Consider the following 27,586-nt stretch of genomic DNA (forward strand, 5'->3'; position numbering starts at 1 on the left):
GCATTTTTTTATAGCACCCGGCAGGGGATTGAGAGCTGTGTTTTTAGCTTTGCTTCTTTTCTATACTATTTTTTTAATGATTTTAAAGTACGTTATTTATATAATGGGGAGATATATATAGCATGTACATGTGCACACACATTCATGTATAAATATATAACTTCAGACAGGATGTATTTGGATTAAAGGGCATATATGTGTATATACATCTATAACATATATGGAAGGAAATAAAGGGCCCTATATATCCTATTTTCATGCTCTAATTTTGATTATGCTGGGTTTTGCTTGGTTTCTTTCTGTAAAAGGATCAGAACTAAAACTTTAATTGGCACACAGTCTAAATAATACATAATTAAATGCTGAAGGTAAAATTATCCAAATCCTTGTTGTAAAGTAAGAATATTTCATATGCTGCTGTCCACCTTTGTACAGATTACTTTAGGCATAGCGCAATGTTTTTACTCATAAAATGAACACAACGTAGCAAAACCGACACAGTATACTTCTTTCTAATTACTTCTATTGCTGAAGAGACCCTTTTCAATCGCAGCATAGGAGAGTGGAGTTTACTATGAAACGAAAATGGCTTGTCTTTAAAATATAAGAATGTGATCGTGTGCTATTGTTGCCTGCCAACAATGAGCTAAAGAGGTTAATGGATCATGGGTCTGGCAAACAGCCATGCTACCTCCAGCTCGATACATTTAACCGCGTAATCTGGGTTAAGGTTCGGTGCTATTTTTTTTCATCAGGGCATGAATTGTTGGTAAATAAACGTTTGATTTTACCCAATCTTTTTTCCCGAAAGCAGCACCACTTATCACCGATCTCGGTTTCCACGGCCGGAGGAGAGAGGGAAAGCAGGCGATGGCCTTCCCCGACCCCGGGCGCAACCTGCGCCCCCGGGCTCGGGCTCCACGCTCCGCGGCCGCCGGCCCGCCCCGCGCCGCCCGGCGCAACCTGCGCGGGGTCAGGGCGCGCCCGCTTGGCGGGGGCGAGCAGCGGGCGCGGCGCACCGCGGGTACCCCCAAGGGACGGAGGCCCATGTCCTCCGCCGGCGGGCACTGCCTGCCCGGCCCCGGGGGAGCATCAGCGCCCGCTCCCTCCTCCCTCTCGGTGGGGGCAAACCCGAGCGCCCAAAACCCGGGGGGGAGCGCTCCCTGGGGTCTTCTACACCCCCCCACCCCCCCGACAAACTCCGCTTGCAACTCAGAAACCACCACCTGGAGCCTCCTCTCCAGCAAGTGGGTTGTGTGTGTGTGTGTGTGTGTGTGTGTGTGTGCTTGGGTTTGGGGATTGCGTTTCGGGTTGGGTTTTTTTTTTGAGAGAACTACAGTCATGAAGAGAAAGCACACAAAAAGTATATAGCTCCCTCCCTCCCATCTCGCGTGTTTCTTGGGTACGCTGTTGGAGGAGACAGGCAGCAGCGGCAGCGTTATAATGCAAATCACAAAGCGAGCAACTTTCAATGCTGCTGCGGCTATTTTTGATTTCTCTCCCGAGAACGGGCTTTTTTGGTGTGCGTGTTGCTTTTTTTTTTTCCCCCCTTTCCGTGTGATTGTTATAATTATGCCCTCCCTCCCTTCTCCGCTTGCCCCCCGCCCCCCCCCCCCCCCCTCCCCCACGAAAACCAGGCAGTAACGATGCACCGTCCTCGGTCCTCCCCAGCGGGTCCCACCGCCCGGGCAGCAGGTGAGCCGAGCGGGGGGAGCGGCAGTCGCAGGCGGGCGAAGGGCCCCGCGCCGCTGACCGGCTCGGGCGGCCCCCGCCGCTTCCTCCTTCCGCCGCCGTTGCTCCTCGGGCCCGCCGGCAGCTCTCGGGGGCAGCCGGCTCCCTCCTCTCCGCCCCTCGCATGCCCCCCCCTCCTCTCCTCCAGCCGCGTCCCGGCGGGGGCAGCCTCCCAGCGCCGCCCCAGTGCCTGGGGGAGCCCGGCCGCTGCCCGCGGAGAGGCCGCTGTCCCCCGCGCAGCGCCGGCGGAGGGCCCTGCCCTTCCCTGCGCCGCCGGGCGAGCCGGCAGCACCTGCCTGCGCTGCCCGCCTCAGCGGGCTGGGAGGGAGGGAGGGAGGGAGGGAGGGAGGGAAGGAAGGAGGGAGGGAGGGAAGGAGGGAAGGAGGGAGGCTCCTCCGTGCGCGGGGAGAGGCTCCGGCTCTCAGCTGGGCGCTACCGGCAGCAGCAGCTGCTGCCGCGCTGCACCGCGGGCGGTGGCGGCTCCCGAAGCGGCGGGAGCGCGCCGCGGGAGCGCAGCTTTGGGGCGAGGGGCTCAAACCTCGGCCGGGAAGTAGAGACAGAGTTCTGCTATTTTTTTATTTTCTTTCCTGGTGATTGGGCTTTTTTGTAATCATTATTTTTAATCCCTCCCCCCCTCCTCCCCGCCCGCGGTGCGTGTGCCACCGGGGAGGATGCGCGCCTCCCTCAGCCCCTTCCCCGGCATCTCCCGCCGCGGCGGCGGGGCGCGGGGGGCCGCGGGGCCGGGGACGCGCTGGGCCGCAGCCGTCCGCGCCGCGTTGCGCGGGCTGCGCCCCTTGAACTCCCCCGCCGCTTCCCGCTGCCCCGCGGTGCCTGAGCCTCCGCTCGCTTGTGTCCAGCACCGCGCACACACGCGCGGGCACACACGCACGGAGACACTCACTCACTGACTCGCAGCACTCTGCCGAGCTGCCCAGGCTGCCGAGCAGCGCCGCGCAGCGCCGCGCAGCCCCCCCCCTCCGTCCCTCCCTCCTCCTTCTCCTCCCTCGCTCCCGCCCGCCCGCCGCTCTGAAGGATGCCCGGTAAGTAGCGGCGAGGACCGGCACCTCTTCTGGTGCGTGATCTGACGGGTTAGAGACCGCTTTATACTGCTGCCGCCCGCCGGGGGGGGGCGAGGGGCGGGGGGGGCGAGGGGAGGGGAGATGACAGCGATCCGAAGCGGGAGGCGGCGGGGCTCGCCGGGTGCTCCTCAGAAGGACTTTTAGCTGCGCGGCCGGGGCTTGGATGTGGGCGCCGAGGGACGGGGTCTGTGCGCCGCAGCGGGCACCGGCCGGGGCGGGGGCGCTTCGCCTGCGCTGCGGGTGGCTGCCTGCGGCACCGCGGTGAGTACGGGGCTCCGCGCCCCGCCGGGGTCCCCCGGGGACGCGGGAGGTGCGGAGGGTGCCCTGCCGCGCGGGGGGCTCCCTCCTCGGGGGCTCCGCTCCGCGCCTCGCCGGGGCGCGAAGGGCACGGTGCCCCTCGGCGCGCCCCGGGGACCGTGTCCGGCTTCTCCCTTGCCCTCGATTTTGGCGACGTCCCCGGGGGCTGCCAGCGCGGTCCCGTGTTTCGGGAGCCGCCGTGCCGCCGTCCGGGCGGAGAGGGAGCTCCGCCGGGCGCCTCACCTGCGGAGGGGAGCACCCAGGTGCTGCGCGGCGGGGCGCGCCGCTGCGCGGGGCGGAGAGCGGAGCCCCGGCCGGAGCCCCGGCACCGCGGCGGGAGGGTGCCCGCAGCCCCCCTGCCCGTTCCCCGTCCCGGTGGCTCCCTCCGGTGCGCTGCTGTGGGCTGCGGTGGGTGGCAAAACGCTCGTCCCTCAGGGAAGGTTTAATGTTTGCAAAATGTTTGCGATCAATTAGCGCGTGGCTGTGCCGAGCTCGGGTTCGCGCACGGCTGACTCCTCTCAGGCTGGGGCGCAACTCCGGCTCCCAAATGCCAGGGACACCGGGCAAGGGGCTTTCTCTTCTCCTAGACCGCCTGGTGCGATTTGTGGGAAACATGCATAAAAGCCGCCTATTGCTGGAGAGTTTTAAGCGGATTTTGTTAAAGCGTTTAAATATTTTTTCTTACTTTTACAATGTCTACTTTGACAATGATATCTTTTCTCACGATGTTTTGCATCCTGGGTATGATAACTCTCCCATGGAAGTCAATGGCAAAACTCCCAATTGACTTGAAAGGAAGAAGGCTCTGACAAATACCAAATACTTTTCCAATGAAAGGGACTGGGAAGAAGACAGAGATGGCAAAATGAAAGAGACGTATAAAAGAAACTTCATTTTTAAAAGCTATCTTTTTAACCAAAGAGATTTAGCTACAATGTGTCAGAAATGTCTTCTAGATTTTCATTCCCACTTTGCAGTGGAGAAATATCGGAATGATTTCTTGACGTGTCTGATATCAAGATGGACTGAAGCCTACTGTTTTACCCACAGATGTTATAAAGTATTACCAGATTAGTACCTCATACTTTTCTGGTGCTGTATCTCTTTTTTTTCTCACTAGAAAGTTCAAGCAGAGGGAGACCACTAAGACAATTGGATGGGCTCCCATTGACTTCAGTGGCCTGTGGATCAGGCCCAGAAAGGCTCAATAGAGAAGTAACAAGAGAAATGTAGTACAGTTAGTAAGGAAAGGTGTTGCATAAGCATTTAACTCATGAACAGCCTCCCTCTAGGGAGGAGAAAAATCTAAATGTACATTAATTTTTTATCCCGTTTTTAAGAACTCTTTTGCAACACAGATACAAATAAGAAATAATGCTTCTGATTAATAATTAAAATGTCCATATTCATATGGACTACAAAGAAGATTTTATGCAAAAAAAAAAATCCATTAGCAAATGGAAGTTCTAGTTCACAGAACGTCCTCTGTTCAGTGCAGTATTTAGATTGGGAGCAGTCAGATATATCATGAAACACCAAATAAAAATATTGATATTCAAATGGCAAAAGCTAGACTTATTCCTGTAATCTGACTAACCACTTTCAATTGCTTGGAATGCCTTAAAAAGGAAAGTGTGAAGATATGTTTTTAACTTTTTTTTCAAATCTGAGTGTTGAAAGAACCCCAAAAATTCTGCATGGGGTCAACAATTTGTCAAGTATCAGATTTAGGCCCATACACCATGAAGAATGTGACTATTACATTGATAAACGTGGTCAGTTGACCCTGGCTGGACATCAGGTGCCCATCAAAGCCACTCCATCACTCCCTTCTCAGCTGGACAAGGGAGAGAAAATATAACGAAAGGCTCATTGGTCAAGATAAGGACAGGGAGAGATCACTCACCAATTACTGTCACGGGCAAAACAGACTTGACTTGGGGAAATTAATTTATTACCAGTCCAATCAGAGTAGGAAAACAAGAAATAAAAACTAAACCTTAAAACACCTTCCCCCCCCCCCCTTCCCTTCTTCCCAGGCTCATCTTTGCTCCCAATTTCTCTACCTTCTCCCCTGGAACAGCGCAGGGGGATGGAGAATGGGGGCTGTGGTCAGTTCATCACATGTTGTTTCTGCTTCTCCTTCCTCCTCAGGGGGAGGACTCCTCACACTCTTCCCCTGCTCCAGTGTGGGGTCTCTTTCACGGGAGACAGTCCTCCATGAAATTCTCCAACATGAGTCCTTCCCACGGGCTGCAGTTCTTCACGAACTGCTCCAGTGTGGGTCCCTCCCATGGGGTGCAGTCCTTCAGGAACAGTCTGCTCCAGCGTGGGTCCCCCACAGGGCCACAAGTCCTGCCAGCAAACCTTCTCCAGCGTGGGGTCCTCTCTCCATGGAGCCACAGGTCCTGCCAGGAACCTGCTCCAGCGTGGGCTTCCCACAGGATCACAGCCTCCTTCAGGCACATCCCCCTGCTCTGGCATGGGGTCCTCCACGGGCTGCAGGTGGAGATCTGCTCCACCGTGGACCTCCATGGGCTGCAGGGGCACAGCCTGCCTCACCATGGTCTGCACCACGGGCTGCAGGGGAACCTCTGCTTTGGCTCCTGGAGCACCTCCTGCCCCTCCTCTTCACTGACCTTGGTGTCTGCAGAGTTATTTCTCTCACATATTCTCACTCCTCTCTCTGGCTGCAGTTGCTGTTGTGCATTTTCTCCCCTTAAATATGTTATCACAGAGGCGCTACCACTGTCACCGATGGGCTCGACCTTGGCCAGCAGCGGGTCTGTCTTGGAGCCAGCTGGTGTTAGCTCCATCAGACATAGGGGAAGCTTCCAGCAGCTTCTCACAAAAGCCATCCCTGTAGCCTGCCCCGCTACCAAAACCTTGCCACACAAACCCAATAAAATAAGAAAAATAACCTTTCTCAGTTTTGGTCCAATAATAATGTTTCTCTTTGTGTTAATAGGCAAGTATAAAAAAAGTTTGAGGTGCTGCCTGTCTTGTTCAGCTTTATTTGTAGGCATGTTGTAGAATTGTCATTGAATTGAACTGAATGTGCCACTGATACTTAACTGTGAACAGATTAAGATGTTCATGTTACAATGGAAAAAAACCCCTGTAAAATAGACGAATGCTTCCCTGATTGTCTCTTCTCTCCTTGCAATTGCATAGGGAAGACAGAAGCCTCCTTCTTAAAAAGTCCTATTACAGGTTTCTTTCTAATTTCCCTGTGAATTCAAATGTTTCTTTTGCCATGTGCCACATACGGAGGTGAAGGGTACATATTTTATAGGACACTGCATGGAAAAGAATTTCTTTGAGCTGCATTGTTGCTTCGTGTATTTGCTACTCTATCTGCTGTTTGCTAACACATAATGCCACAACGTATTTTTGTTGATAATACTTCCATTTTGAGTCAAATGTGAAAAATATGGTGATTATTTCCTTATTAAGAGTTTTGGACTGATTTTTTTTTTTTTTGGAGGGGGGGAGTAGTAGTGGTAGTTTTTTTAAGATCCAAAGTAATGCTTAATCCTCTTTGCTTGCTTGGATGAAGAGAGTCAGCAGTTCTAAAAATGAGGATATATATTTGCATAAATCTTCAGTTTTGTCCTGAGAGCCATCATCTGAAATTCTGTATTCTTTTCATTTTGGTGTTTGAATACTTATTCTTCATATGTGCATGTGGAAATGCAGCCAGATGTTCTTGTGGACAGCATCTCCAAAATAGAAAGTTAAGTTTTTTTAGGCTTACCTGTAACTGCAGAGTATATAAGACCTGAGTATTTAAAACAGGGTTGAAAGAAGCCAGGTAATGAAGTACTGGGAATCTCCAGGACATGATTTTGAATACCCATTATTCATTTTTAGCATCTTTATAAACCTCATCCTGTGTTGAGGAATAAGTGCTTTTATTATTCAGATACATCTTTTTCTAGACTATTTTTGCTGTCCCTTGCCTGACTCTGAAACATGAGTATGCCATTGTATTGCTATGGTTGTTAAGTGAATGGTAGCAAGTGTTTGCAGGTCTCTTGGTACTTGAATCTAGGAAGCAATATTAGCGGGACTGTTGAAAGTCACCTGAATTTTGTAATTATTACACATTTAAAAACTTTTCCAAAATAAATTTGATTGATTGTTTCTTAATCCTAGAACACATTTGTCAGATAATTTATTTAGGACTATATTCTTCTATCCAGCAATTTAAGAACAAAAGCCTCCACTGTAGCTCAAATCAATCAAAATATTGGGTTTAGGTTATATACTGTACATATGGAACCTGGCATGTAAAGCAGATGGTATGTAAAATTATGCATAGCATGTCTGGAGAGCCATACAATATCTAAATGCAATGCAGCAGAACAAGGAAAGAGTGTCACATGCAACTTAAAATATCAATTACTGTCCTACGTCTAGTCTCAACTGTGCTTTGTTTTTGTGTGCGCATGCACGTGTGTGTGTGTGTTCAATTTTCTCTTTCTTCAATCACGACATTTCCTTGATAATATGATCTTCCCTAAAAAAGCATGCAGATTGAAATGATATGCTACTGGCTAAAAGAAATAAAGATGGGTATACAAGAAAAGCTAGTTTAGTTTGCTTTCAGAGTACAAATGCATGTAAATTAAAAAAATAATCAAGAACAGAACTTTTAATCTTCTAAGGAAAGTGGCCAGACACCATTTGCTACCAAGATTGAGTTTTTCTGTATTATTTATGCACTTGGTTTGCCTAATCCAGCAATAGCTCTTAATAGTACTTCTCTCCTGTTGCATACTATGTTAGCTCCACACACTCTCTCTCTCAAGTGTTACAAGTCTGTAAGGACAAAATTTCTTCCTGAACAAACAAGCATTACTGTGCATTGTTAACACAATCAGATGAAATGGTAGTTGCAGAAAGATTCACATCAGCAAAACCCTTAAATAAATATAAGTCTTTAAGTATGTGCTGACCTCAAAGGGACCTAATCACATGTTTTGTTGAACAAAGATGCTTTCATGATCAATGACCATGAAAAGTAATAATTTTCCTAAGTTTATTCAAGTGTTTACATCTGTAGTTATAAAATATTGTCAGCATCAGACAACTTTAATTTTTAATTTCCAGGGGGAAAGCTTTAAATATTTCTACAGGAGTTTTTTTTTTTATGTTTTGTATACTTTAGAAGTACTGCAAGCTATTAACTGTTTTAAAAAGAGTTGCACAGGTGTACTCTTTGATATTTCTACTCAAAATGAACTTTTGTAGACAAAATGTGAAGGATTAAGTTTATAATAAAGGACTACCACAAAGTGAATTCTAAATATAATATCAGGAAGCAATACTACATAAGGTAGACTTTAATAGCCAATTTTGTAAGATCCAGCCATTTTTTAAGGAGGCAGATTGAAGGAATGCCCCCACGTTTCAACTGTTGAATATCCTCAGACATTTTTAAGGCTTTTTAAGGTACCTGAGTTGATATAGAATGTTTCACACTACAAAAAAATGGTAATTCCTGTACTTTTCATTCACTAGCACTCTTAGTCCTTATGCATCTTGTTGCTTGCAACAGCGTTGCTTCAGAAAATACAGCTTTCTGTCTGGGGGATTAAAGTAACACATTTGTCCTGATGTGTTACAGAACAGTGTCTATCAATCCACTTCTCTTTTGGAGATCAGAGAACTTTTATCCATTCAAATCTCTGTAATACTATCTTGTATTATAATGGCTTGAACAATCTTGACTTCACACAGTTGCTGGAGTCTCCAAAGGACTGTCATAAATAAAACTATTAGACTGTATTATAGCAGACACATACTCAGAGTCTAAGAAGAAATGACAGGATTTTAAATTACAGAACAAATCACTAAAAATGTCTGCAAATACCAAAAATGATTGGTAGAAGGATTTCATGAACCAATTTATGATCAATATATATACATATATGCTATTTTTCTTTAAAAGTATATAAAGGAAATATTAATATTAATGGATTAATCCTATGTAGAATTAAGTGGAAACTGAGACAACGAATAAGAGGTTAGTCCTCTACAACAGGTGCTTAAGCTTGCTCAGCAGCATGTAAACTTTCTGCACTAGCTGATGGACTTTCAACCTACATCAAAACCTCCCTTTGCAACTGGGCATTGCTACTACGATGACAGCATTAGAAAACTGGCATCTCATGGGAGACAAGTCAGTTTACATCAATGGAAATGGATTTACACTGCATCATGGATTCTGTGCAGACAGGTTTGTTGTTGTTTTTTTTCTCTTACCAGATATTATTACAGAAGGTACGACTTTTGCCAGATATACCGACACAAATGAGTTTGTCAAAACCCTAAGTGAATCTAGAAACAAAGTTTGAAATGTTGGAGACGTGGCAAAATGAAGTAAAAATATGTAAGGATGTGTTTTTTTGTTTTTTAAAGGGAGAAAAAAAGTACTCTTTTATGAAAGATCCTTAAGACAGAAGTAACACATAAAAATAAATGCAACTAAGGTTAAAAATAAAATTACAAAAGTTGAGTTACCTAACATGTTCTGGCCACGGGACAAGTAACTAAAGCTGACATACCAAGAGGATGGGAGCTTCAAAAGAAGAGAAAAGCCAGAAAATAACCATTCCCCATGCTGGAAATCCAGATGGCCCTGGCAGATTTTGTGTGTATTTGTATACACATTTTTCTGTGTGTATACATGTGCATACATATATAATTTTTTTATTTTAATATCAAAATCTGTATAATGCCCTACTTTGCTACTGTCTGGTTTCCTCACCCGAGCAGGGATTTGCTGGTTGTTCTTCCTTTCTGACCATGAAGATACAGAGGAAGATATGACAGCACAATAAATAGCTGAGAGTGGTTAAACTCTTTCCTGAAGGTAAAACAGCAGGGTCCAATGGTTCTCCTGCAGAATGTTTTAAACCCAAGGCTATAAATAATAGCCAGTGCTGCCAAAAAAAGAAAAAAAAAAAAAAAAAAAAAGTAACTGAATCCTGAAAAAGGAGAAAACAAAATGAATCTTCACTTCAGCGTCTGAAGCCAATGTTACATTATGTCCTGAAAAACATGAATCTGAAAGATATTTTGCCAGCTACAGGCTACTGTCATCTACAATCACAGTCAAGATCTTCCTGTTAAGACTTGAAAAAGCAACTACGGTCTTATATTGAAGAACCAGGAAAGATTATCACTGAATGTAATGTGGAGCTTAAGGGAAAACAGAAGATGACAGTAGAGCAGAGAAGTATTTAATACGGCACTATATTTAATACAGTAAATAGATATACTATTTTTTAGTATCAATTTTTGATGCTGAAAAGACAGTTGACTGTACTGAGTGGATCTAACTTTGGCATGATGTCAGAAGTAAGATTTGGGGAAAATTATTTTAGATAATTTGCTGCTGCATGTTCTCACCTTTGTAACTGCTGTATAAGTATAAATAAAGTCAGAGGTGGCAGCAAATGCTTCCTATTTACAATTTCAAATTCCTGCCTCTTGTAAAATGATTAATCTTCAATGAAAGTAAAAGAGATTTATAGTAGGAAAAAAGTCTATCAGTGTAGAATCTATCAGTATAGTCAAACGAGATGCCTTTATTTGTCATCTGGTGGAAAATTACATTCCTGAACGGTGATGCACAATCTGGCTAAAATAATCTATTATAATCTTTTTGGTAAATAATTCCAAAAAAGAAAATATGACTGATAAGCTTTTTACCAACCATAGAGTTTTCACTCAGAGGTAGAAAAGATTTGAGGAAAATTAGTGAAAATTTGTTCTAGGATTAGAAGAAGTTCTCCTTTTGCATATACCAAACAATTCTGGTTACAACTGGCATTTCTAGCCCCTCTCTCAGTAACATGTATTCGATGGTTTCTGACCTAAGAATTAAATTCACTTCCTTCAGGTATAGCCAAACAACCTGGGCTTCAAAATTTGAATTGTGCAACTGCAGAAAATGGCAACCCAGACCTTCACTCAGATCTATGTAAAACCATGTTTCATTTCTGTGGTTGCTTTCCCAGCAGTTCCCTCATGACTGCTGCCTGGCTGCTAGTGAGGTAGACCTGGGTGAACATGAATCAACAGCTCTTTCCTCCCTTATATATCGGGCCTACAGTGTTGTAACTGCCTTTGCCTCTCTCCTGGAGGCTAGCAAAGAGACTATTTATGGTGCAGATGCTTCAGAGACATTTTGGTATACCTCCGCCTTACACAACTTAATAGCAAGAAACAACAAAGGATGAATTTCATGACAGAAGCTTTACTTACCAGCATTATCCCTGAACAGGAATTATTTTCTTTAACAAAAATGGATTTAAAAAGATTTATCTGTCATTCAGATTTGTCAGCTTTCTTCTTCTGTAACAAAGCAAACCAGAAATTTTTGCTTTGTTTGTTTCAGAACCAAATATCATATAAGTTTCTTAAAGTTGTGTCATTTTTTCTTTTCTTTTCTGCTTTTCTTATTGGGAAAGTGGGAAAGAATTCAGTGAGAAAAAGAGGGGGGAAAATAAAGAAAAAGGGATAAAAATATTTTTAAACTTTCAAACAATTTTCTTTTTTATATGAAGTACATATATCTGATTAATACTTCATTATTCATCACCTTGACAATATTCTACATTAAATTAAAAAAAAAGTTTTTTTAATATCACTTCAGAATGGATCAAAACTTTTTATTACAAAAATCTTGTATTTGAAGATATTTCAGTCAGCTCTCATGAAAAATTTGAAGCTGGTTGAAATGACTTTGAAATTTATGTTTTTCAGACTTATGCTCCATGAAACCAAAGCTGTCTGTAGAAAAGACATATTTTCATACATTTTGTGTGTGATGTGATCATATATCAATTAAAAGATATATTTTTTCTTTTTTTATCCATAAGGTGATTTTTTGGTAAAAATAAGAAAAACCACAAAACCAGAAAAAAAGTCCCCAAAATATTGACAGAAGACTCTTGATTGTCTCTTGTCTTGTCCCTAATCAAAATGTTTTTCTTTCTAAAATTTAAAATTTTTAATCTCTTTTTGCAACTTTCAAAAAGAATTTCAACGACTCCAAAAATTTTTCCTGATGGGTAGAATAATTCTTGTCCAGTTCTAGAGCACCACACCTTTGAGTAGATCATGGTTTTAGTCTAGTGGATAAATTGGAAGTATTGGAAAGGTAACCAGGCACTTTCTTGGAAAGGCATTTATTAGTGGAGTGTTGCTTATTATTTTATTCCTGAATACAGCTCATGTATTGAGGCAGACTTAAGGTGATAACAGAAAGAGGGAAGGAAATGTCTCTCTTCAATAACTAAAGAAAATAATGTGTGGGAAATGAGTTATGTCTTTTTAACAACTTTAAGAGGAAAATGTCCTCTGACCAAACTGTATTTAGACTCAGGATGTAGGTTTAAAAGACATCTAGAGCGCAGGTGGAAGGAAATCTAATTTACTTAGTCTACAGTTTCAGGAACTTAAGTATGCATTATGTGACTTGACATGTATCAGTAAGTAGTGCTTATGGATGAGACAGCTTGCCTCTGGACTTGGATTGTATATCAGCACCAGTGCACTGGATCAATATGGAAAGCACAGCATGGAGATACAGTATAAATCCCCAGCACGGTGGTAGACAGAAGCTGGTCACTCACTTCTGTTTATCCCCCAGGGACACAAAACCAGATTTGTCAGGGTTTGTCTCTTTTATTCCAGTAACAATGAGAGATTAATTGGGAATGTTTACTGTTGGGAGACTGATTGGAAATGTTCGTTTAGATTTTTTTTTTTTTTCCTACTACAGCTACATTTCTGCTCCTTGCCTATATTTTTTATGAATAAACTGAATAATGCAAGGCCTCTCTCTAGCCTGGAGGCCAGCTAAGCATGGCCACTTCCATATGGTTAAGCTCCCTTAGCCTCCTGAGCACAGGCTGCAGCTAGCCTGCCTCTTGGGAACCATCCCCAGGCTGAGCTAGTGCCCTAGCTGTGCCCAGAAAACCCTTGGGAGATGGCTGGTCAAGTAGCCAAGATCAAAAGCGTGTCAGGGACTGCCCTGAGATTTTATGTTTTAGAAAAAAAATAGTTCCAGGACATGGTTTCATGCCCTAGCACTATTTAATTCACTTGCATAAATGTAGTCTTCGTATTATTTAGGTCAGTATGACTCCTAATACTTACACATTGTTTATTCACTTTTCTCATTAGGAATGAGCTTCACTGATTTAAGTGGTGTTACTACAACATAGCATGACATTTTTGCAAATAGTGTAAAAGGGGCTTAATATTTGTTTTTAAGCAGTCATTAGCTGTGGTATATGCAATAATGTTGTGAAAGTAGTGGAAGATTTAAACATGGTAAAATGTTTTAGGAAATGGTAGCTACTTTTCTGCATACATTTCATTATTTATAGTTATGTTTCTCTTTGACTGCTGGAATCAGGTTATCCAGAAATTGCTGTTATAGGAAAGCTATTATCTATTTACTGTGCATTTGTTGTCAGGAATTTGTAAAGTATTGAAAAATCTGGTTTAGAAAAGTGAGGGTACATACACTTCTCAAAGATACATTACTAACTTTTGCCAGAGAATGCAAATGGAGACAAAAATCCTTATTTGGTAGAATATTCAGTATTCTGTGTGTCAGAAAAAAATCATGACAAACTTTTTAGGGTATGGTCTCAGAAAACAAACTCCTTTAAGCTTTAAAATGCAGACATTCTCAGCTAACTGAAAATTATGTTGACATAGGATAGTTGGATAAAGTTTTAATAAATAATTTTATGACAGTGGATTAATTTCATAAAAAAATAATATTTCAGGTAGTTGTGGAGGAAAAATACATTCATTTATAGTGGTTCTTATCAAATTTTTTATTTCTTGGTATTTAGCATCACTGTTGCATCTTTTGTGACACCTACAAATCATCTTCTCTACTCTTTCTTCACCTTTTACTGGTGAGCTTTTGCAAGGTTTTATGATTGTTTCGCCGATGCAAGATAGTGCAACTTCAAAAATAGTGAAAATTAATCTGGGTGTGGTTAAATAAAGATGTTGCCTAGGAGATATTCTACTTCTCATTGTAATCCTTCAGTACCAGTTTTGTTGTTCATGGGTTGCATTCATAAATTACAGTGCTCTTGGGAGAAATTTGCCTAGCAGAGAGATAATACTTTCCTACAAATGGTAAAGTAATTGCCTGCAAATGCGGTGGTCCCAGGTGAGTGGCAAGACTGAATCTTCAGGGGAAGGTCATGGAGGTCCCAGTGTCTTCTCTGGACAATGCTTTCGGTTAGGGTTCCAGCTGCACTGATTTAATACTTTTAGTGGTCTCAGATTGGGAGAAAGAACAAAACTAAATCTTTTAGCCATTTCTTCCTCTAAATGACGTATTTAGGATATCTCTCAGGGCAGTTGCAAGGAGTCTGATTTAACTATCGCACAAGTACATATATAACAAACCTGATGGACCCAATCTACAAAAAAAATGGATCTGAATCCAATAAACAGAAAATAGTCAAATATCAGTTTCATTAATCAGCAGGAGCTATTTGGCTTGACCAATGAAGAAGTGAAGTTTTTTGTGGAAAACTGAAACTTAATGAAGCGTATCTGGATTTTGAGCTTTGCTTTGGTTTGGAAGTTGGGTTCATATATAAGTCACTTATTTTGCCCTCCTATTGAAATCACTGAGTTCCTTAAAATTCTTCATGTTTGGAAAATTACATGTAATGTGAGCTCCATAAATATATTTAAAAGCAATAAGATAATAACAGATATTTAAAGACCTCTGGTAAAAATCTGAGAAAGGTACTGTATGCTTATTTATGATATACCTGTAGATACTTATTTTTAATTTATTCTTAAATATATATTGTACACACTTGTGCCAAAATATAAATGCATTTTATCACTAGGTATGGGATGTACTGATTAAGGAGAACTGAGTGTGTACCAAAAAGTTTAACTTTATCAGTGATACTTAAAAAGGAATAATTAAATAAGTAGATCCACAGCTGGCCTGGAGCTTCTTTGGTGTGTGACTGAAGCGTATCTGCTAACTACAACCGTAATTTATGTTCTAAAGAGCATCCTGCTCCTTGCATCCTGCTATAACACCTCTGGTGCCTCTGCCTTTATCTCTTCTCTCACATCAGTTTTGTCTGTAGGAATGGTATCTCTCAGCTGATGAATACAAGTCATGCAGTCCAGAAGAAGAGGAACTCTTAACAAACAGCTGCTAAGGGATAGTGAACTAGTAGCTAGTCTCAAATCTGGAGCAGACACAGAATTTACCACAAGTTTGAGATTTTGCTAGGTGTCTTTCTTTTGAAGATGAAACTTTTTCATCCAGCCTATTTCTTGGAAGAACCTCCAAAATTATGACCTAGCTCTGCAAATCTCTCTGCAGACTGCCTTGATATCAAAACATCATCATTTGTGGCAGTAAGAGTAAGTGTCTATTAAATGTTTCAGCCTATGTTATAAAGGTACTTTGAACAGATGTTGGGTTGAGACATCCAGGGAGAAAGATCATGACACGTTTGGTGACAATGTAGTACCGATGCCAATAGTTTCCAATAAACTATGAAAAAGCAGATGTTACTCTGGCCCAAATTGTGCTTTCCTCTTGACTGCTTTCAGCAGGCGACAGGCCCCCCCAGACTAACCATGAAGCTGCTGTTACGGTAATGGAGACCTCTCTATTAGCCTGGTCCTGTAACTGTTTGGCACACACTATAGCAAAATTATTCTAGCCCAACTGTGTCAGCTGCTGCCTCAAAAGTGATACTCTGTGCTTATAACTCAAAGTGTAACTCTGTCATACATACGCTTAGTGCAGTATGGTTCTTAAAAGGCATTTTAATCTGCTGGCATTTTAGTTCATAGGCCTCTGGTGTCAGGTTGAAAAATTACACTAATGCTGAACTTACTCTGATATTCTGGGCAGCCTTCTGAATTTTAAATAGCTATCCTCAGAAGGCCACCCTTTTCAAAAATTATCTTTAAGAGTGCACACAGAATTTTAAGCTCAGCTCAGTTAATAGCACACTGATATGCAGGCTGAAATTTATAAAAATGCAGGGTAAGAATCTCTGAATGTATAGATACCAGCAGTTATTTTAGATTTCATTATCCAAGTATCTGGCATGTAGATTGATAACTGTATGAGTTCTGTGTTACTGTAATTGTTAACATTTGCATCTGAATTAACTGTTCTGCATTGTTGGTTTTGTAGTTGACTGCCTTTTCAAATATGTGGGATTATTTTGAAACCTATATAGGAAATGATCCTTTTATAATCTCGAATTAAGCAAGGTGAAAGATAAAGGTTTATTTTTCCAAACAATGGCATTCCTTAATCCATTCCCTTACATGTATATAAATAAAAAACAAGCATACCACCTCTTTGTCTTGAGAAAGATTTGTGTATTTCATATGTAGCTTATCCAGTATTTGTTGCTTCTCCCAACACTCTGCTTGTATTATAATGTTACTGATTCTTATCACACAGCAATCTTCACACCCTCTAGCCTGTGTTTTACAGCTTCTTCTGCTGCTGTGACCTCTTCTATTGCAAAATTGAATCCGATAATCCTTTCTTGTCCAGCCTAACCCATTGGGCTCCTCCTCTGGTCCTCTACCATCTACTTCCTCTGGTCTGACCCTGCCCTTGCCCCCAGCCTCTTTCCAAACCACAGATTGCAGTGGGCATCCAGCCATGGAATGGGACCAGCTTTTGGGCACAAAATAAACCCCACTGCTTCCAGACAGGGACTGAAACCCGTTAACCATCTGTTCTGCCAGATCGTTAGGGATAAAGGCTACCCAGAGGTAGTTTTTAGCAAGGCCTTGAGCAAGTGTACCTTTCTGGTTTATCTGAACTCTTTTTTGCTTACAGCCTTAGAGGCATGCTAGATCTAACCTTCCCTGTAAAGAAATCAGATTTTGAAAGGCTGAAAACTGTTCCTAGCTCACAGAACATTTTCTTACTCAGCTTGACTGGAGCTGTTCTCCTTTGGGAGGAGATCTTTTTGAGCCAGAGGGAAAGGAAGGGTGAGCTCAATATATTCCTTGTTCTACTAGCTGCCACCAAATGTATTCCTCTTCTCTCCAAGAAACTGTAAGTCCAGATCCATTCACACTGTGCACCATGATGAGAGAGAGTGACATATTCCATGATAGGTGATGGGGCTGTGGCTCCAACCTCTTCTTTTTTTATCACATCTAATGAAGAATGCCAAAACAGATGTGTTTCACTGTTGTGCTTTCAGGAGCAGAATGAAGTAAAAAAGTCTAGGATGGCAACTACAGTGAAATCTTACAGCATGCCATGTACCTGGACTGTGAGACGAAGAGATTCTTTGGCTTCACAGATAAGTCACAGTCTTTTCTGAGTGCTCTAACAGGCTATAGGAAGAAGGTTTAACGACTGCTCATATACCCTGTGTTGGAAAAGGCTTATTAACTTCAGCATGTGTCCAGCCCTTTGCTAGTTAGCAAAGAGTTTCTAGAATGTTTCTTCAGCTCCTTCTAAGACCGTGTGTCTTATTTTTAGACTGACAGCAAACCGTGCCTGGCAGTGACATCTGCAAGCTATTCTTTCTGGGGCTGAATGGTTGCTTTTGTGTTAGATGTGTGATGGATAATATACCAGTTCTGCTCTTTGAGTAGAAGGAGGGCAGAGTTTTCTTCAGAGGGTTTATTTTTTCCTTGTCCTGGTCTAAAATCATTGGGTCCTTAGGAACTGGGTGACTTTTCTTGGTTGTTAGTTGAGGTAGATAATGGTTCTGATTCTCCACAGGAGCCTTTGGTACAAACATGCTCCAAATAATGCAAATTAAAAAGTAATGATAATGCTTTATATTATTTACAAAACAAAGCAGAAGGAAAAATGAGATTATACAACTCCACAAATAGTCTATTACATCAGTATACAAATTGTTCTCTTAATATCTGTAAGCATGCAGTTGTATACAAGATGTATCAAGGAGGTCTATCAAGAAATCACTATGTCTTTTGATGTTGAGTCACCTCTTTTGAGAGTTCTGGTTGAGGTCCTTATGAGGACAGAGTCCTGTCAAAATATTCTGCTTGATGAGTTGTCCATTTTTCATGTGGGATATCTTTGCTGAAAAAGAAAAAAAAAAAAAAGGATCAAAATGTTGGCATTTTGTTGCCTTTTTCTTCCTCTTGGGAGATGCACATAGAGTTGCCCCTCTTTTTGTGAACTGCAGTTGTGATTGTTATCCAACAGGTTCAGGTCTTGAATAATGAAATGCTGTATTACTTGCTTTCATCATCCTAAGTGATCCATCTCAATTCTCCACTTCTTATATGAAGAATAACCTATGCTTTCTTATCCTTTCCTCTCTCCCAGAGTTTGACACAGAATTTCAATGTCACAGGAAGAAAATAACATTACATTTATGTAAAAATAATCTGCTTTATTATATATCATTCTCTGTAGCATCACACTTTCACCTTTTTCAAAATCAGATGACAAATTAATAAATTGGTGTTTGGTTCAATCATAATGGAAAACTGTGATTACTTAACATGCTCATGCCCTCCCTGTAATTGAAATTTGCAAATATTAAAGAGATTATATCACTGTTCTGTCAATAAATATTATCAACTGAGTTCATTTATGTGGAGGTCTTGGGATTTCTGCAGAATGATTTTGCATTGCCACTCTATAAAGATTTCATTATAAATCTAACAGATCCTGACTACCTTTTTTAATTAACTCAAGTCCTCTCAAACTTTATATAACATGTCACCGGGTGTAAAGTACACAGCTCTTTCCCATGTAAGCAGAGAGGGAGAATGCATGTTGGTGTGACTGTTGTTTATGGAGAGCCTTGTGGTTGCTTCCCTAGCTGAAAATAAGTGAATGACAGATAATCTAGATCAATTTCATGTGTAACTTTTTCCTCAATGAATATATGTCTCTCCTGGGCAAAAAACATCCAGTACTGTCTCTGGGAGACACAGCCCAAAGCTCCTACCTAGTTATTATGTGGCAGCTTTGCAATAAAAAGTGACCCTGCAGTTAACAAACTCCTTAGTTACTCATGCAAAGCTGCTGGAAAAAGTTGACTCCCTTTACATAGAGCCTGGCATAGCCAAAGCTGAACGCTTGCATGCACACAGAGAACACTGTATGTAATAGCACTACTTGGTGACACCTACCATGAAAATATCATCTTTGGTGTTGTTCTAATTAGCTTAGTTATGTTTAATAACTGTGAGGAGTCAATACTTGGTTTTGAAGGGGTTATAAGTTTCTTAAAATGTCCTTGAACTGAAATTTCCAAGATCGGCCTATTGCTGCAGGTACCTGGAAAGTTCAAGGAAAATGGTTTCTCCTTTTACCTTTACAAAAAACTCCACAATCACGTTAATCATTAAAAAGCAAAAGATCTGAATATTTTTAATGCCTGTGGAAACTGAAACTTCCAGGGCTGGAAAACTGAAAAAGTTAAATCCAAAACTATCACACAAATAAATCTTTCTTAGAATGTATTTGGTCATTCCAGTGACTGAGGTCCAGCTTTTCAAAAAGCATATAGTAAAAGATTTTTTCCTAAACTTATAAATAAATGTAGTTCTCTATATATTTTTGTAATTATTTGAAATATACTGAACATTCAAAGGAATGAGAGAGATTTCTTGTCCTCTGTATTTGGCATGAAGGGTGTTCTAATGTGCATTTTCAGCTTTTGATTGAAGATGAATGCTATCCTGTGGATTGCTTACAAAAAGTGGGAGTTTATATCTGAGACAGGCAGTCAAATGACATTGTGTAATACACAGTCAGCATATTTCAAACTGAGAAATCTTTTTTTTGCTACCTTCCTCTCATGTTTTCTTTTAAAACAACATCACCAGATAACCTTGGAATCCTACTAAAAGTTCATCTAGTGAGAGAAAATTAAAGCTGTCACTGTGCAAAAACGTAAACTTCATAAAAATAACTTTTATTGCAAGTATTATCTCCCAATTTTCTGTTTCTGTGTTTTGAAAAAGGTCAGACTAAATTATCGTATTGTTTTCCCCTGACCTTAGAATCTGTGTCAGCACGTTTTATTTTTTATTTGAACCTGGCACTGGCATTTCTCTGGTGCTTCTCTGAAGGTGCTATCTTTTATTTTTAAATAAAAGCAGAAAATCTGGGGGGAAAAAAAAGCGTAAGTCTCTAGCTGTGACCATGACAAAGAAAACCTTAAAAAAAAAAAAGAAAAGAGTTAAGATTTTGTCTTTTTTGCAGAGAGAGTGATTGGCACTTGGATTTTACTACTTGACATAGTCTAATTTTAGGTGTGAATAGTCATATTGCAAAGCTCTTTGTATCTGCACTGGGCTTGAATTTGCCTTTGTGATGTGTAAGAATTCTGGCTCCATTTCTAACTGCCTGAACCCTGCTACAAAACTAAGCCATCCCCTATTTTTTTGCAGTTAATTGAGAAAGAATTTCTCTGCTATAGGAGGCTTTCTGAAGAAATATGACATAAAGATAATTTAAATAAGAGAGATTCCAAAAATAATCAGTATCCCACCTTTCAAATAATTTTCCTGGTTGTAGAAATTAATAATATGATGGCATGACTTTCAGTATCATCTCTGAATTGTTTTCATACCCAGAATATTTCCCTTGTATACTCACTGAATTTTCCAAAACTAGATCTATGGCTAAATAGTATATGATCTAAGGAATTATTCCTAAAAATTAATATTCTTCATTGCATTCATTTCAGAGAAATAAGTACAGAATTAATTAATAAAACACATTCAAAAAATGATCGCAGAAACCATTATAGTTTTCTCTGCCATATTCCAGGACCTCTTCTTTTTTTTTTTCTTTTTTTTTTTCATAGGCTTTATATTTTAGTTTAATTATTCTATAGATTACCAAATCCTATTGCAATGTTCAGCGCAGTATCAGAACAGGGGAAAAGGTGAAGCTCTCTCCAAACTGCGCCTGCACAAGGTGGTCTTTACTGTGAATTTATAAAAATAGCTGCTCTTCATTTTTAATAGATCATGTATTCAGAAAATTATCACATCTGTGTTTTTCATAGGAGCATGTCCATGAGCTCTGCCTTACATGAGGTTAAATGCTTAGTCACATATTTCAGTCTTTTCCTTTCTTTACATATATAAACCAATTCATGCACAGGCATATATTATATTTAAACATGGATTGAGTTTTGGAAAGATGTTCAACTACTGCTACTTTAATATTTAATACTAGTTTTAAAAATGATATCTTTAAGTATTTCCAGTGTATAAATTGGAATAAAATTTTTTAGACTTTTCTATCATTAAAACTCATTACTTTGTACTTTCCTGTAGAATGTACATTTGAGCAAATTAGGTTTTCATCTAGCTGAGTTATTGAATTTACTTTCCTCCCTCTTATATATCTGTGCATTTTCGTTTTTCAAAATGTGCTATTCCCAATAATTTATAAGGAGAAGTAAGACACCTAATGCAACTGAAAGTGTTCAAATACTCAGTAAAAAGGTACACTACTCCACTAATAGGAGTAGGAGGGAGATGTGAGTATTAGAAGTGGTCAACAGCTCCTGTCATTTTTTAATATGATTGAAACCACAGGTTTCTCTCTGATAAATCAGACACTATTTCATAAACCTCACATACCTACCAGTTGAATATGTGACCAATGACTGGAACAAATTAATTTTATTGGACATTATGCCATAATTGGACCAAATTAAAGTGATTTCTAAAATAAAGAACCTGCTTTTCAGCATATTCTTTTGCAACATAAACTTTAAATAATATTTTAAAGAAAAACATAGGGGAAAAAAAATACCATATCCAACCTAAGGACTCTTCAGGTCTTTCCGGCATCTAACATAAGAGAACTGTTTACTTTTTCTATTAAAATTGGGTTCTCCACAGTATTTGCTTGTTACAGGGTGGGTAAAAAAGAGAATGTGGCATATCCCATTCCCAGCATGGTAAGAGGAGCATGGTCCCATGATCAGAACATTGCTATTGCTAAATGTAGAATCTTTGCCTTGCTTTTGGAGGACACTGAGATCTAAAGATTTAATCTATCACATAAAAAGTTAATTACAGCTTCTGCAGCATCAGTAACGGTAATTCCATGTATAGGTAAAGGTGAAGTCTAGGGCAAGATATATAGGCTTCTTTACATTTTTTTGGAAGAATCTGATCCCGTATTAAGGTTTTAAGTCTCGCCACATTAAAATGTGAAGTATGTGTGGGGAAGTATAACTACAATAATGTTCATATTCATGATTCAGAATTAGAAGTGTGTCCCCAGGTACCTGCATGCCGAACCCTGTTGTCTCAATTATGAACGGTGTATGAGACAAAGCACGTACTAAGCGGTAAACCATGCCTGTGCTCACTGGCCTTAAGAATGACAGCAAAAAAGTGTATCCGTATGAAGATGGCCATTTTCCAACAACAGTTCGTATGTGTTTGCACAGCATCTAAACGCTCAGGTGCCCAGGGCGTGCTCCCATTTCCCCTGCCCAGCTCTGCAGTGCAGCAGGATGACCACCTTGGCTGCGGCTCAGGGAGGAGGGTGTCCAGTGTCTGCACAGAAACAATCATGATAGGGGCAGAGAAGATCTGTGGTGGACACCCTTCTCTGTGGCATAGCTGTGAATACCTGTGGTTGAGGAAAAGGGGGGAAATGCTCTTGAGGATGTTGGGAGGAGCTAGCAAAAGGGCAGGGTGTCAACTCAAAGGAGCAGGCAGTGAGTCTTTTGGTTCAAAATTGGCTTGTGTGGCTAGCTGGATCTGTAGGTACTAACTGACTAATCATATTTTCCAAGCACAGTTTGAGGCTGGGTTAAAAGAGAGGCATAGGAACAGAAGTCATATTTGCAATCTGTTAGTGAGAGCTGCATAATTTTCATTACTTTCTCAAGAGAACCAGTGGCATAACAGGGAAGGACTTTTAATATACAACCAAACAGTAAACCCAGCTTGACACTCTAATACGCTCTATACCAGTAATTACAACTACCTTTGATGACAGGCCCCTCTCTGCCTACTGCACCCTGTGTCTGTGATCTGAGATAGGTCCCACCTTGGGTGAAAACATGGGAAGACAGTGGGCTCTCTGCAGTGGAAGCTCTCCTGTATTTGAACTGGTGTGACTTGAGCTGCACTCCCAGCATGACTGCAGTGTAGACATTCCTTTGAGATTCCCAGGTAGGACAAATTTTCAACAGTTGCCTTAGTAGCTAATTAGCCCTATCCATGCTTTGATATGTGTTTCAGTCACTACATGATGAAAAGTCTTATTTACATATTTTCCACCTGTAGCCTGGTTTTCTGTAAGTCTAGCATTTCTGAAAGTGTAATATAATGCAAAGCTTTCCCAGAGTGATAGTGTGTTTCAACTGGTACTATTTAAATGACTCCTATTTTATACTATTAAGACCCAAATCAGATGCCTCCCAATTTTTTAGTTTCTAACTCTATTAAGTTTTCACCTTGCTTTTCCTTGAGTCTTCTTTCCCGGGAGGAATTCAGAGTAGTCTAGTGCAATAGAAGAAGAAATAAAAGCATATCAGCCTGATGGAAGTGACTTTTTCTTTCTATTGACATTGAATATAAAGAGGAGATACTCTGTATTTCCTTGTTCTTTGTTTAAAAAAAAAAAAAAAAAAAGGGGGAAATAAAAGGACTAGGCAAATTAATATGATTCTCATTCTCTTGATGTTATTTATAATAGGTTGTTACTCTGAGGTCTTGAACTCAGAAAATGGCCATGACAGCCAGGGGTCCAGCTGAGTCCTTCCTTGTTTTGCAGAATTTTGGGCTTTAATTCCCTTTGCATATTTATAACTATTCTACAATTGCATACAAGTAACTGATATTCCTGCTAAATCCGGACAGTAAATAAGCTTGCGTAGTCAGTTGGTACTTGAGTTTGTAAAGGAAAAAATAAGAAGGAGGAAAAGACGGGAAATTGCATTTGTGATGTGTTGATGTACTCTAAAATGATCCAAAATCAAACCTTCCCCACAATGGGGGTGTTTCACATAGTCAGCTACACATTGTGGCATTCCCACGTGACAGTGGGCTGTCATTTACCACAAAAGCTTAACCTGCCATGCATTTAAAATAAAATGCATAAAATATGCTTCCTTTTCTTTGCTGGACTTCCTCACCCACTGTAATAATTGCTGGACTTTCTTGCTTCCTGTACTGAGTCTGCAATCAGCGCTGATGGTTATGTCACTGGGAAGGAATGAAATCCCTGCTTGTTCCCACAGATGAATGTTGGATCTCTTCAGCATTTTGCACATTTCTGCAGAGTTCATAGTGTCATATGCCACAGTCCTTATGACCAACTGCAACCTGCAAAGTGACTGTCACCATTATGTTGTTGACATACCCACTCTTTCTGGCATGGAGAGTGTATACTAGCTGCATTTAAACTAGGGGATCTGGTAATTTTCCCAGCTCAGAATTTAGAGGTTAAAAATTTTCTTCTGGCCAAATACTGAGGGCAAGAGGTCAATGCACAGCAGCACTTGTTACCTAGTTCTACACCAGAGAATAAACCCAACCACCAGTAGCGCAAAGTTTTCAGCTGACTAGACACCATCAACTCATCTGCTATGAGTCTGCAGCAGGCCATAACAGTCCATTTCTGTATAGTTATTACATCTTCTTTCTGGATTGGAATGGCCTTGTTCACTTGTTTGTCCTAGGAATTACTGAAAATACCTCTTTTCTTTAGTTGGGCAGTCCTTGCCAGTTAATCCACACCTGTAAGATGACAGTGTGATGGGACACGTGTAGTTTTGCACCACAAGAGCTTGGAATTGGGTTTGTCCCACACATCCAGACCCTCCCGATTCTCCTTCTGTCTGGACTTCAGTGTGGGTGTGCCCAGGGGTCGGGCATAGTTCCTGACTCAGTGCCAGTGGATGTGGACTGGGAGAGAAAGACAAGGGAGCTAATTAGCCGGACAATCCCTAGGATGTTCCAAGTGTATGTTTGAGTTTGTTACACATGAATGACTAATTTATTACAAACTAGTTTTTTACTTTCATAATGTCTATAATAGAGCATAGTTCCCCAAGAAACCCATTAGTTGACTTTAAATATCTAAACATATGTTTTAATAATTTCATTTGTCTACAGATCCCCTTACACACAGGCAGAAGAGGTTTTTTAAACATTAAGTATTAATTTTGTAATTCATATATAACTTTCCATAATCATGTAAATGTACATTCTAATTAACAGTGTAGAAATCAAATTATTCTTTTAATCCATGACTTACCATTAAATCTGATATTTTAACCATGATGAACTATAATTAGATGAAACATAATTAGATCAAAATACTGTCCTGAACATTTGGTATAAAAGGAAAAATACATGGCTGCTTACACATGCACCATTATGATAAATTTATTACAAAAGAACATAAGCTGGTGTATTCTAGGTTGGTTTAGTGGTCTTGTTCAGAACATGGCAGGAGTAATTTAAAAGGAGTTCTCTATCAGTTTTATCCACATTATGAAACTGTCAAACTGAATCATTAGTATACTAATTTTGGCTCTCTTAATAATCCTTTTTGTATTGTGTAGTCTTACACAATCTTACAATGATGGGGAATGTATATAATTGTTGGTTGCACTAACATAACAGCTTGTCTCTATAAAAAGAGGACAGCTTTCAAAAATAGCCACTGCTTTCAGTTGTGCAGTTTGAGAAACTTTATTTAATTATTCAAAACCAGAAGAAACCGAAATCAGGCATCATGACATCAAACCAGCAACTTGCCTTTTAACCAAGCTGTAAGCAAGTAAGCAGCCATATAACAAATGACAAACACTAGGCAATGGCAAATACTAGGAAGGTTTTGAAATCAAGAGCTCAAATGTTAGGAAACATCACAACGAAGGCACTTTGCTTTCAGTCCTCTTATACGGATGCATTATGATTCAGACTTCAATTACATGAGTGCATAGTACTTTTTCTGAAGGAATCTTGACTCATTTGGTATGATGATTAGAATGGGCTCTCTAATGAGGAACATTTCAATTATTTTTTTTTATTGTTTATTGAGTGAACCTATGTCTCATTCACTTTATGCTGTCGAGGCCTTATTTTGAAGACAGAAATCCTGATTTTCTCATTGGCTTTTTCCAGTGTTCATTCTTGTAATTTGCAAAAGTCACTAATGTAATTATTAAATTTCATAAATTCTGAAGAGGAAACAAGTTATCATTAGTCCATTTTCGCAGTTCAGAACTGAAGCTCAACTGAATGGGAGGACAACCTGGTCTAGTGAAAGGTGTCCCTGCCCATGACAGGGTGCTTGGAACTAGATGATCTTTAAGGTCCCTTCCAACCTAAACCATTCTATGATTCTATGATATGAACTCATTTTTGCTGTTCAGGTTGAAATTTTGCAATATAGGTATGAAGAGCTCAAAGGGAAAAAGAAAGGAGGAGATGAAGATGATGGCTGGATTCTTTCATATTAAAAAAATAAATCTCCTGAAGGAACATACTAGCTGTTCAAATGTTCAGTTCCAGAATATGACCCACTGAAGCAAATCTCTCATGTTTAAAACCAAAATCAAAGAATTGATTTTTATTTCCAAAAAACCCCAAACTCCAAACAAAAAAAAAATAAGAGCTTTACTTATTGAAATAAGGAATTCTTGTAGTCCATGTGTGTTGGGAGAGTGCAATGGTACCTCTAATCATGTAGTAACCAACTCAGAAAATGTATGAGAGTAGATGGGGCTGTGGTTGGACAATATGTTATACTGCTAAAATGGTAGTCTCATTTTTTAAAAAAAAGATTGACTCATTTATTTAATTATATGCCTTATTAGAATGCATAAAAGTCCTAACCAAGAACAGAACTAGGCGTCAATCTAAGATCTATATTGAAGGTCTATTATCCTTTCAAAATGCTTGGAATTTAAATTCTGGCCTTTTTTTTTTCTGCATATTTGAAAAGCATATTTCATCAATATGCTGGATATATATAATACATGTTTTCAATAATTATTTTTAATTCCCTTCTTTCCACATACATCATATTAGAAATAGCTACTGTATAAGCCTTTTACCCCACCAGAAGTTCTTTGTTTGAAAGGAGTCTTTTGTTTTATTAATTACATTATCAATTTCCAATTATGACTTAATTTTGATACAATTAAAGAATAAAGAAAAATAATTCTAAGATCTTTCAAGCAATTATTTCTAGTGGTGCATCTTTTTATTTCTTTTTTTCCTCTCATAAGGAACTAGTGAAACAATTTCCTAGTATGACACTGTTTTGTATTCATATGGGCATTATTCTGCAAGGTCTTCAACCTCTCATGTCATAAGAAAAAGATGCTATGGTACTTTTTACAAGAGCAAGGATGTTTAACTCTGGTGTCCTGGCTTTGTTCCAGGTTGATTAATTAATATTCTGCATAGTTTCTCTA

The 27,586-nt window shown here is 40.3% G+C and overlaps 1 protein-coding gene across 3 annotated transcripts in view; it reads left to right on the top strand.

Moving 5' to 3' along the window:
- The first annotated feature begins 1,625 nt into the window (after positions 1–1,625).
- The window catches only part of HS3ST5 (heparan sulfate-glucosamine 3-sulfotransferase 5), a 210,751-nt gene continuing 184,790 nt past the window's right edge, over positions 1,626–27,586 (top strand). Inside the window, exon 1 of one of the 3 annotated variants that reach the window (XM_074820749.1) lies at positions 1,626–1,695. The gene's annotated coding sequence lies outside the window, so the exon portion shown is untranslated. Of the gene's footprint in view, positions 1,696–2,632; positions 2,772–2,968; positions 3,072–27,586 lie in introns of those variants that run through there. The other 2 variants (XM_074820748.1, XM_074820747.1) reach the window with 2 other exon arrangements.

The sequence above is a fragment of the Strix aluco genome, chromosome 3, assembly GCF_031877795.1.
Source record: "Strix aluco isolate bStrAlu1 chromosome 3, bStrAlu1.hap1, whole genome shotgun sequence".
NCBI lineage: Eukaryota > Metazoa > Chordata > Aves > Strigiformes > Strigidae > Strix > Strix aluco.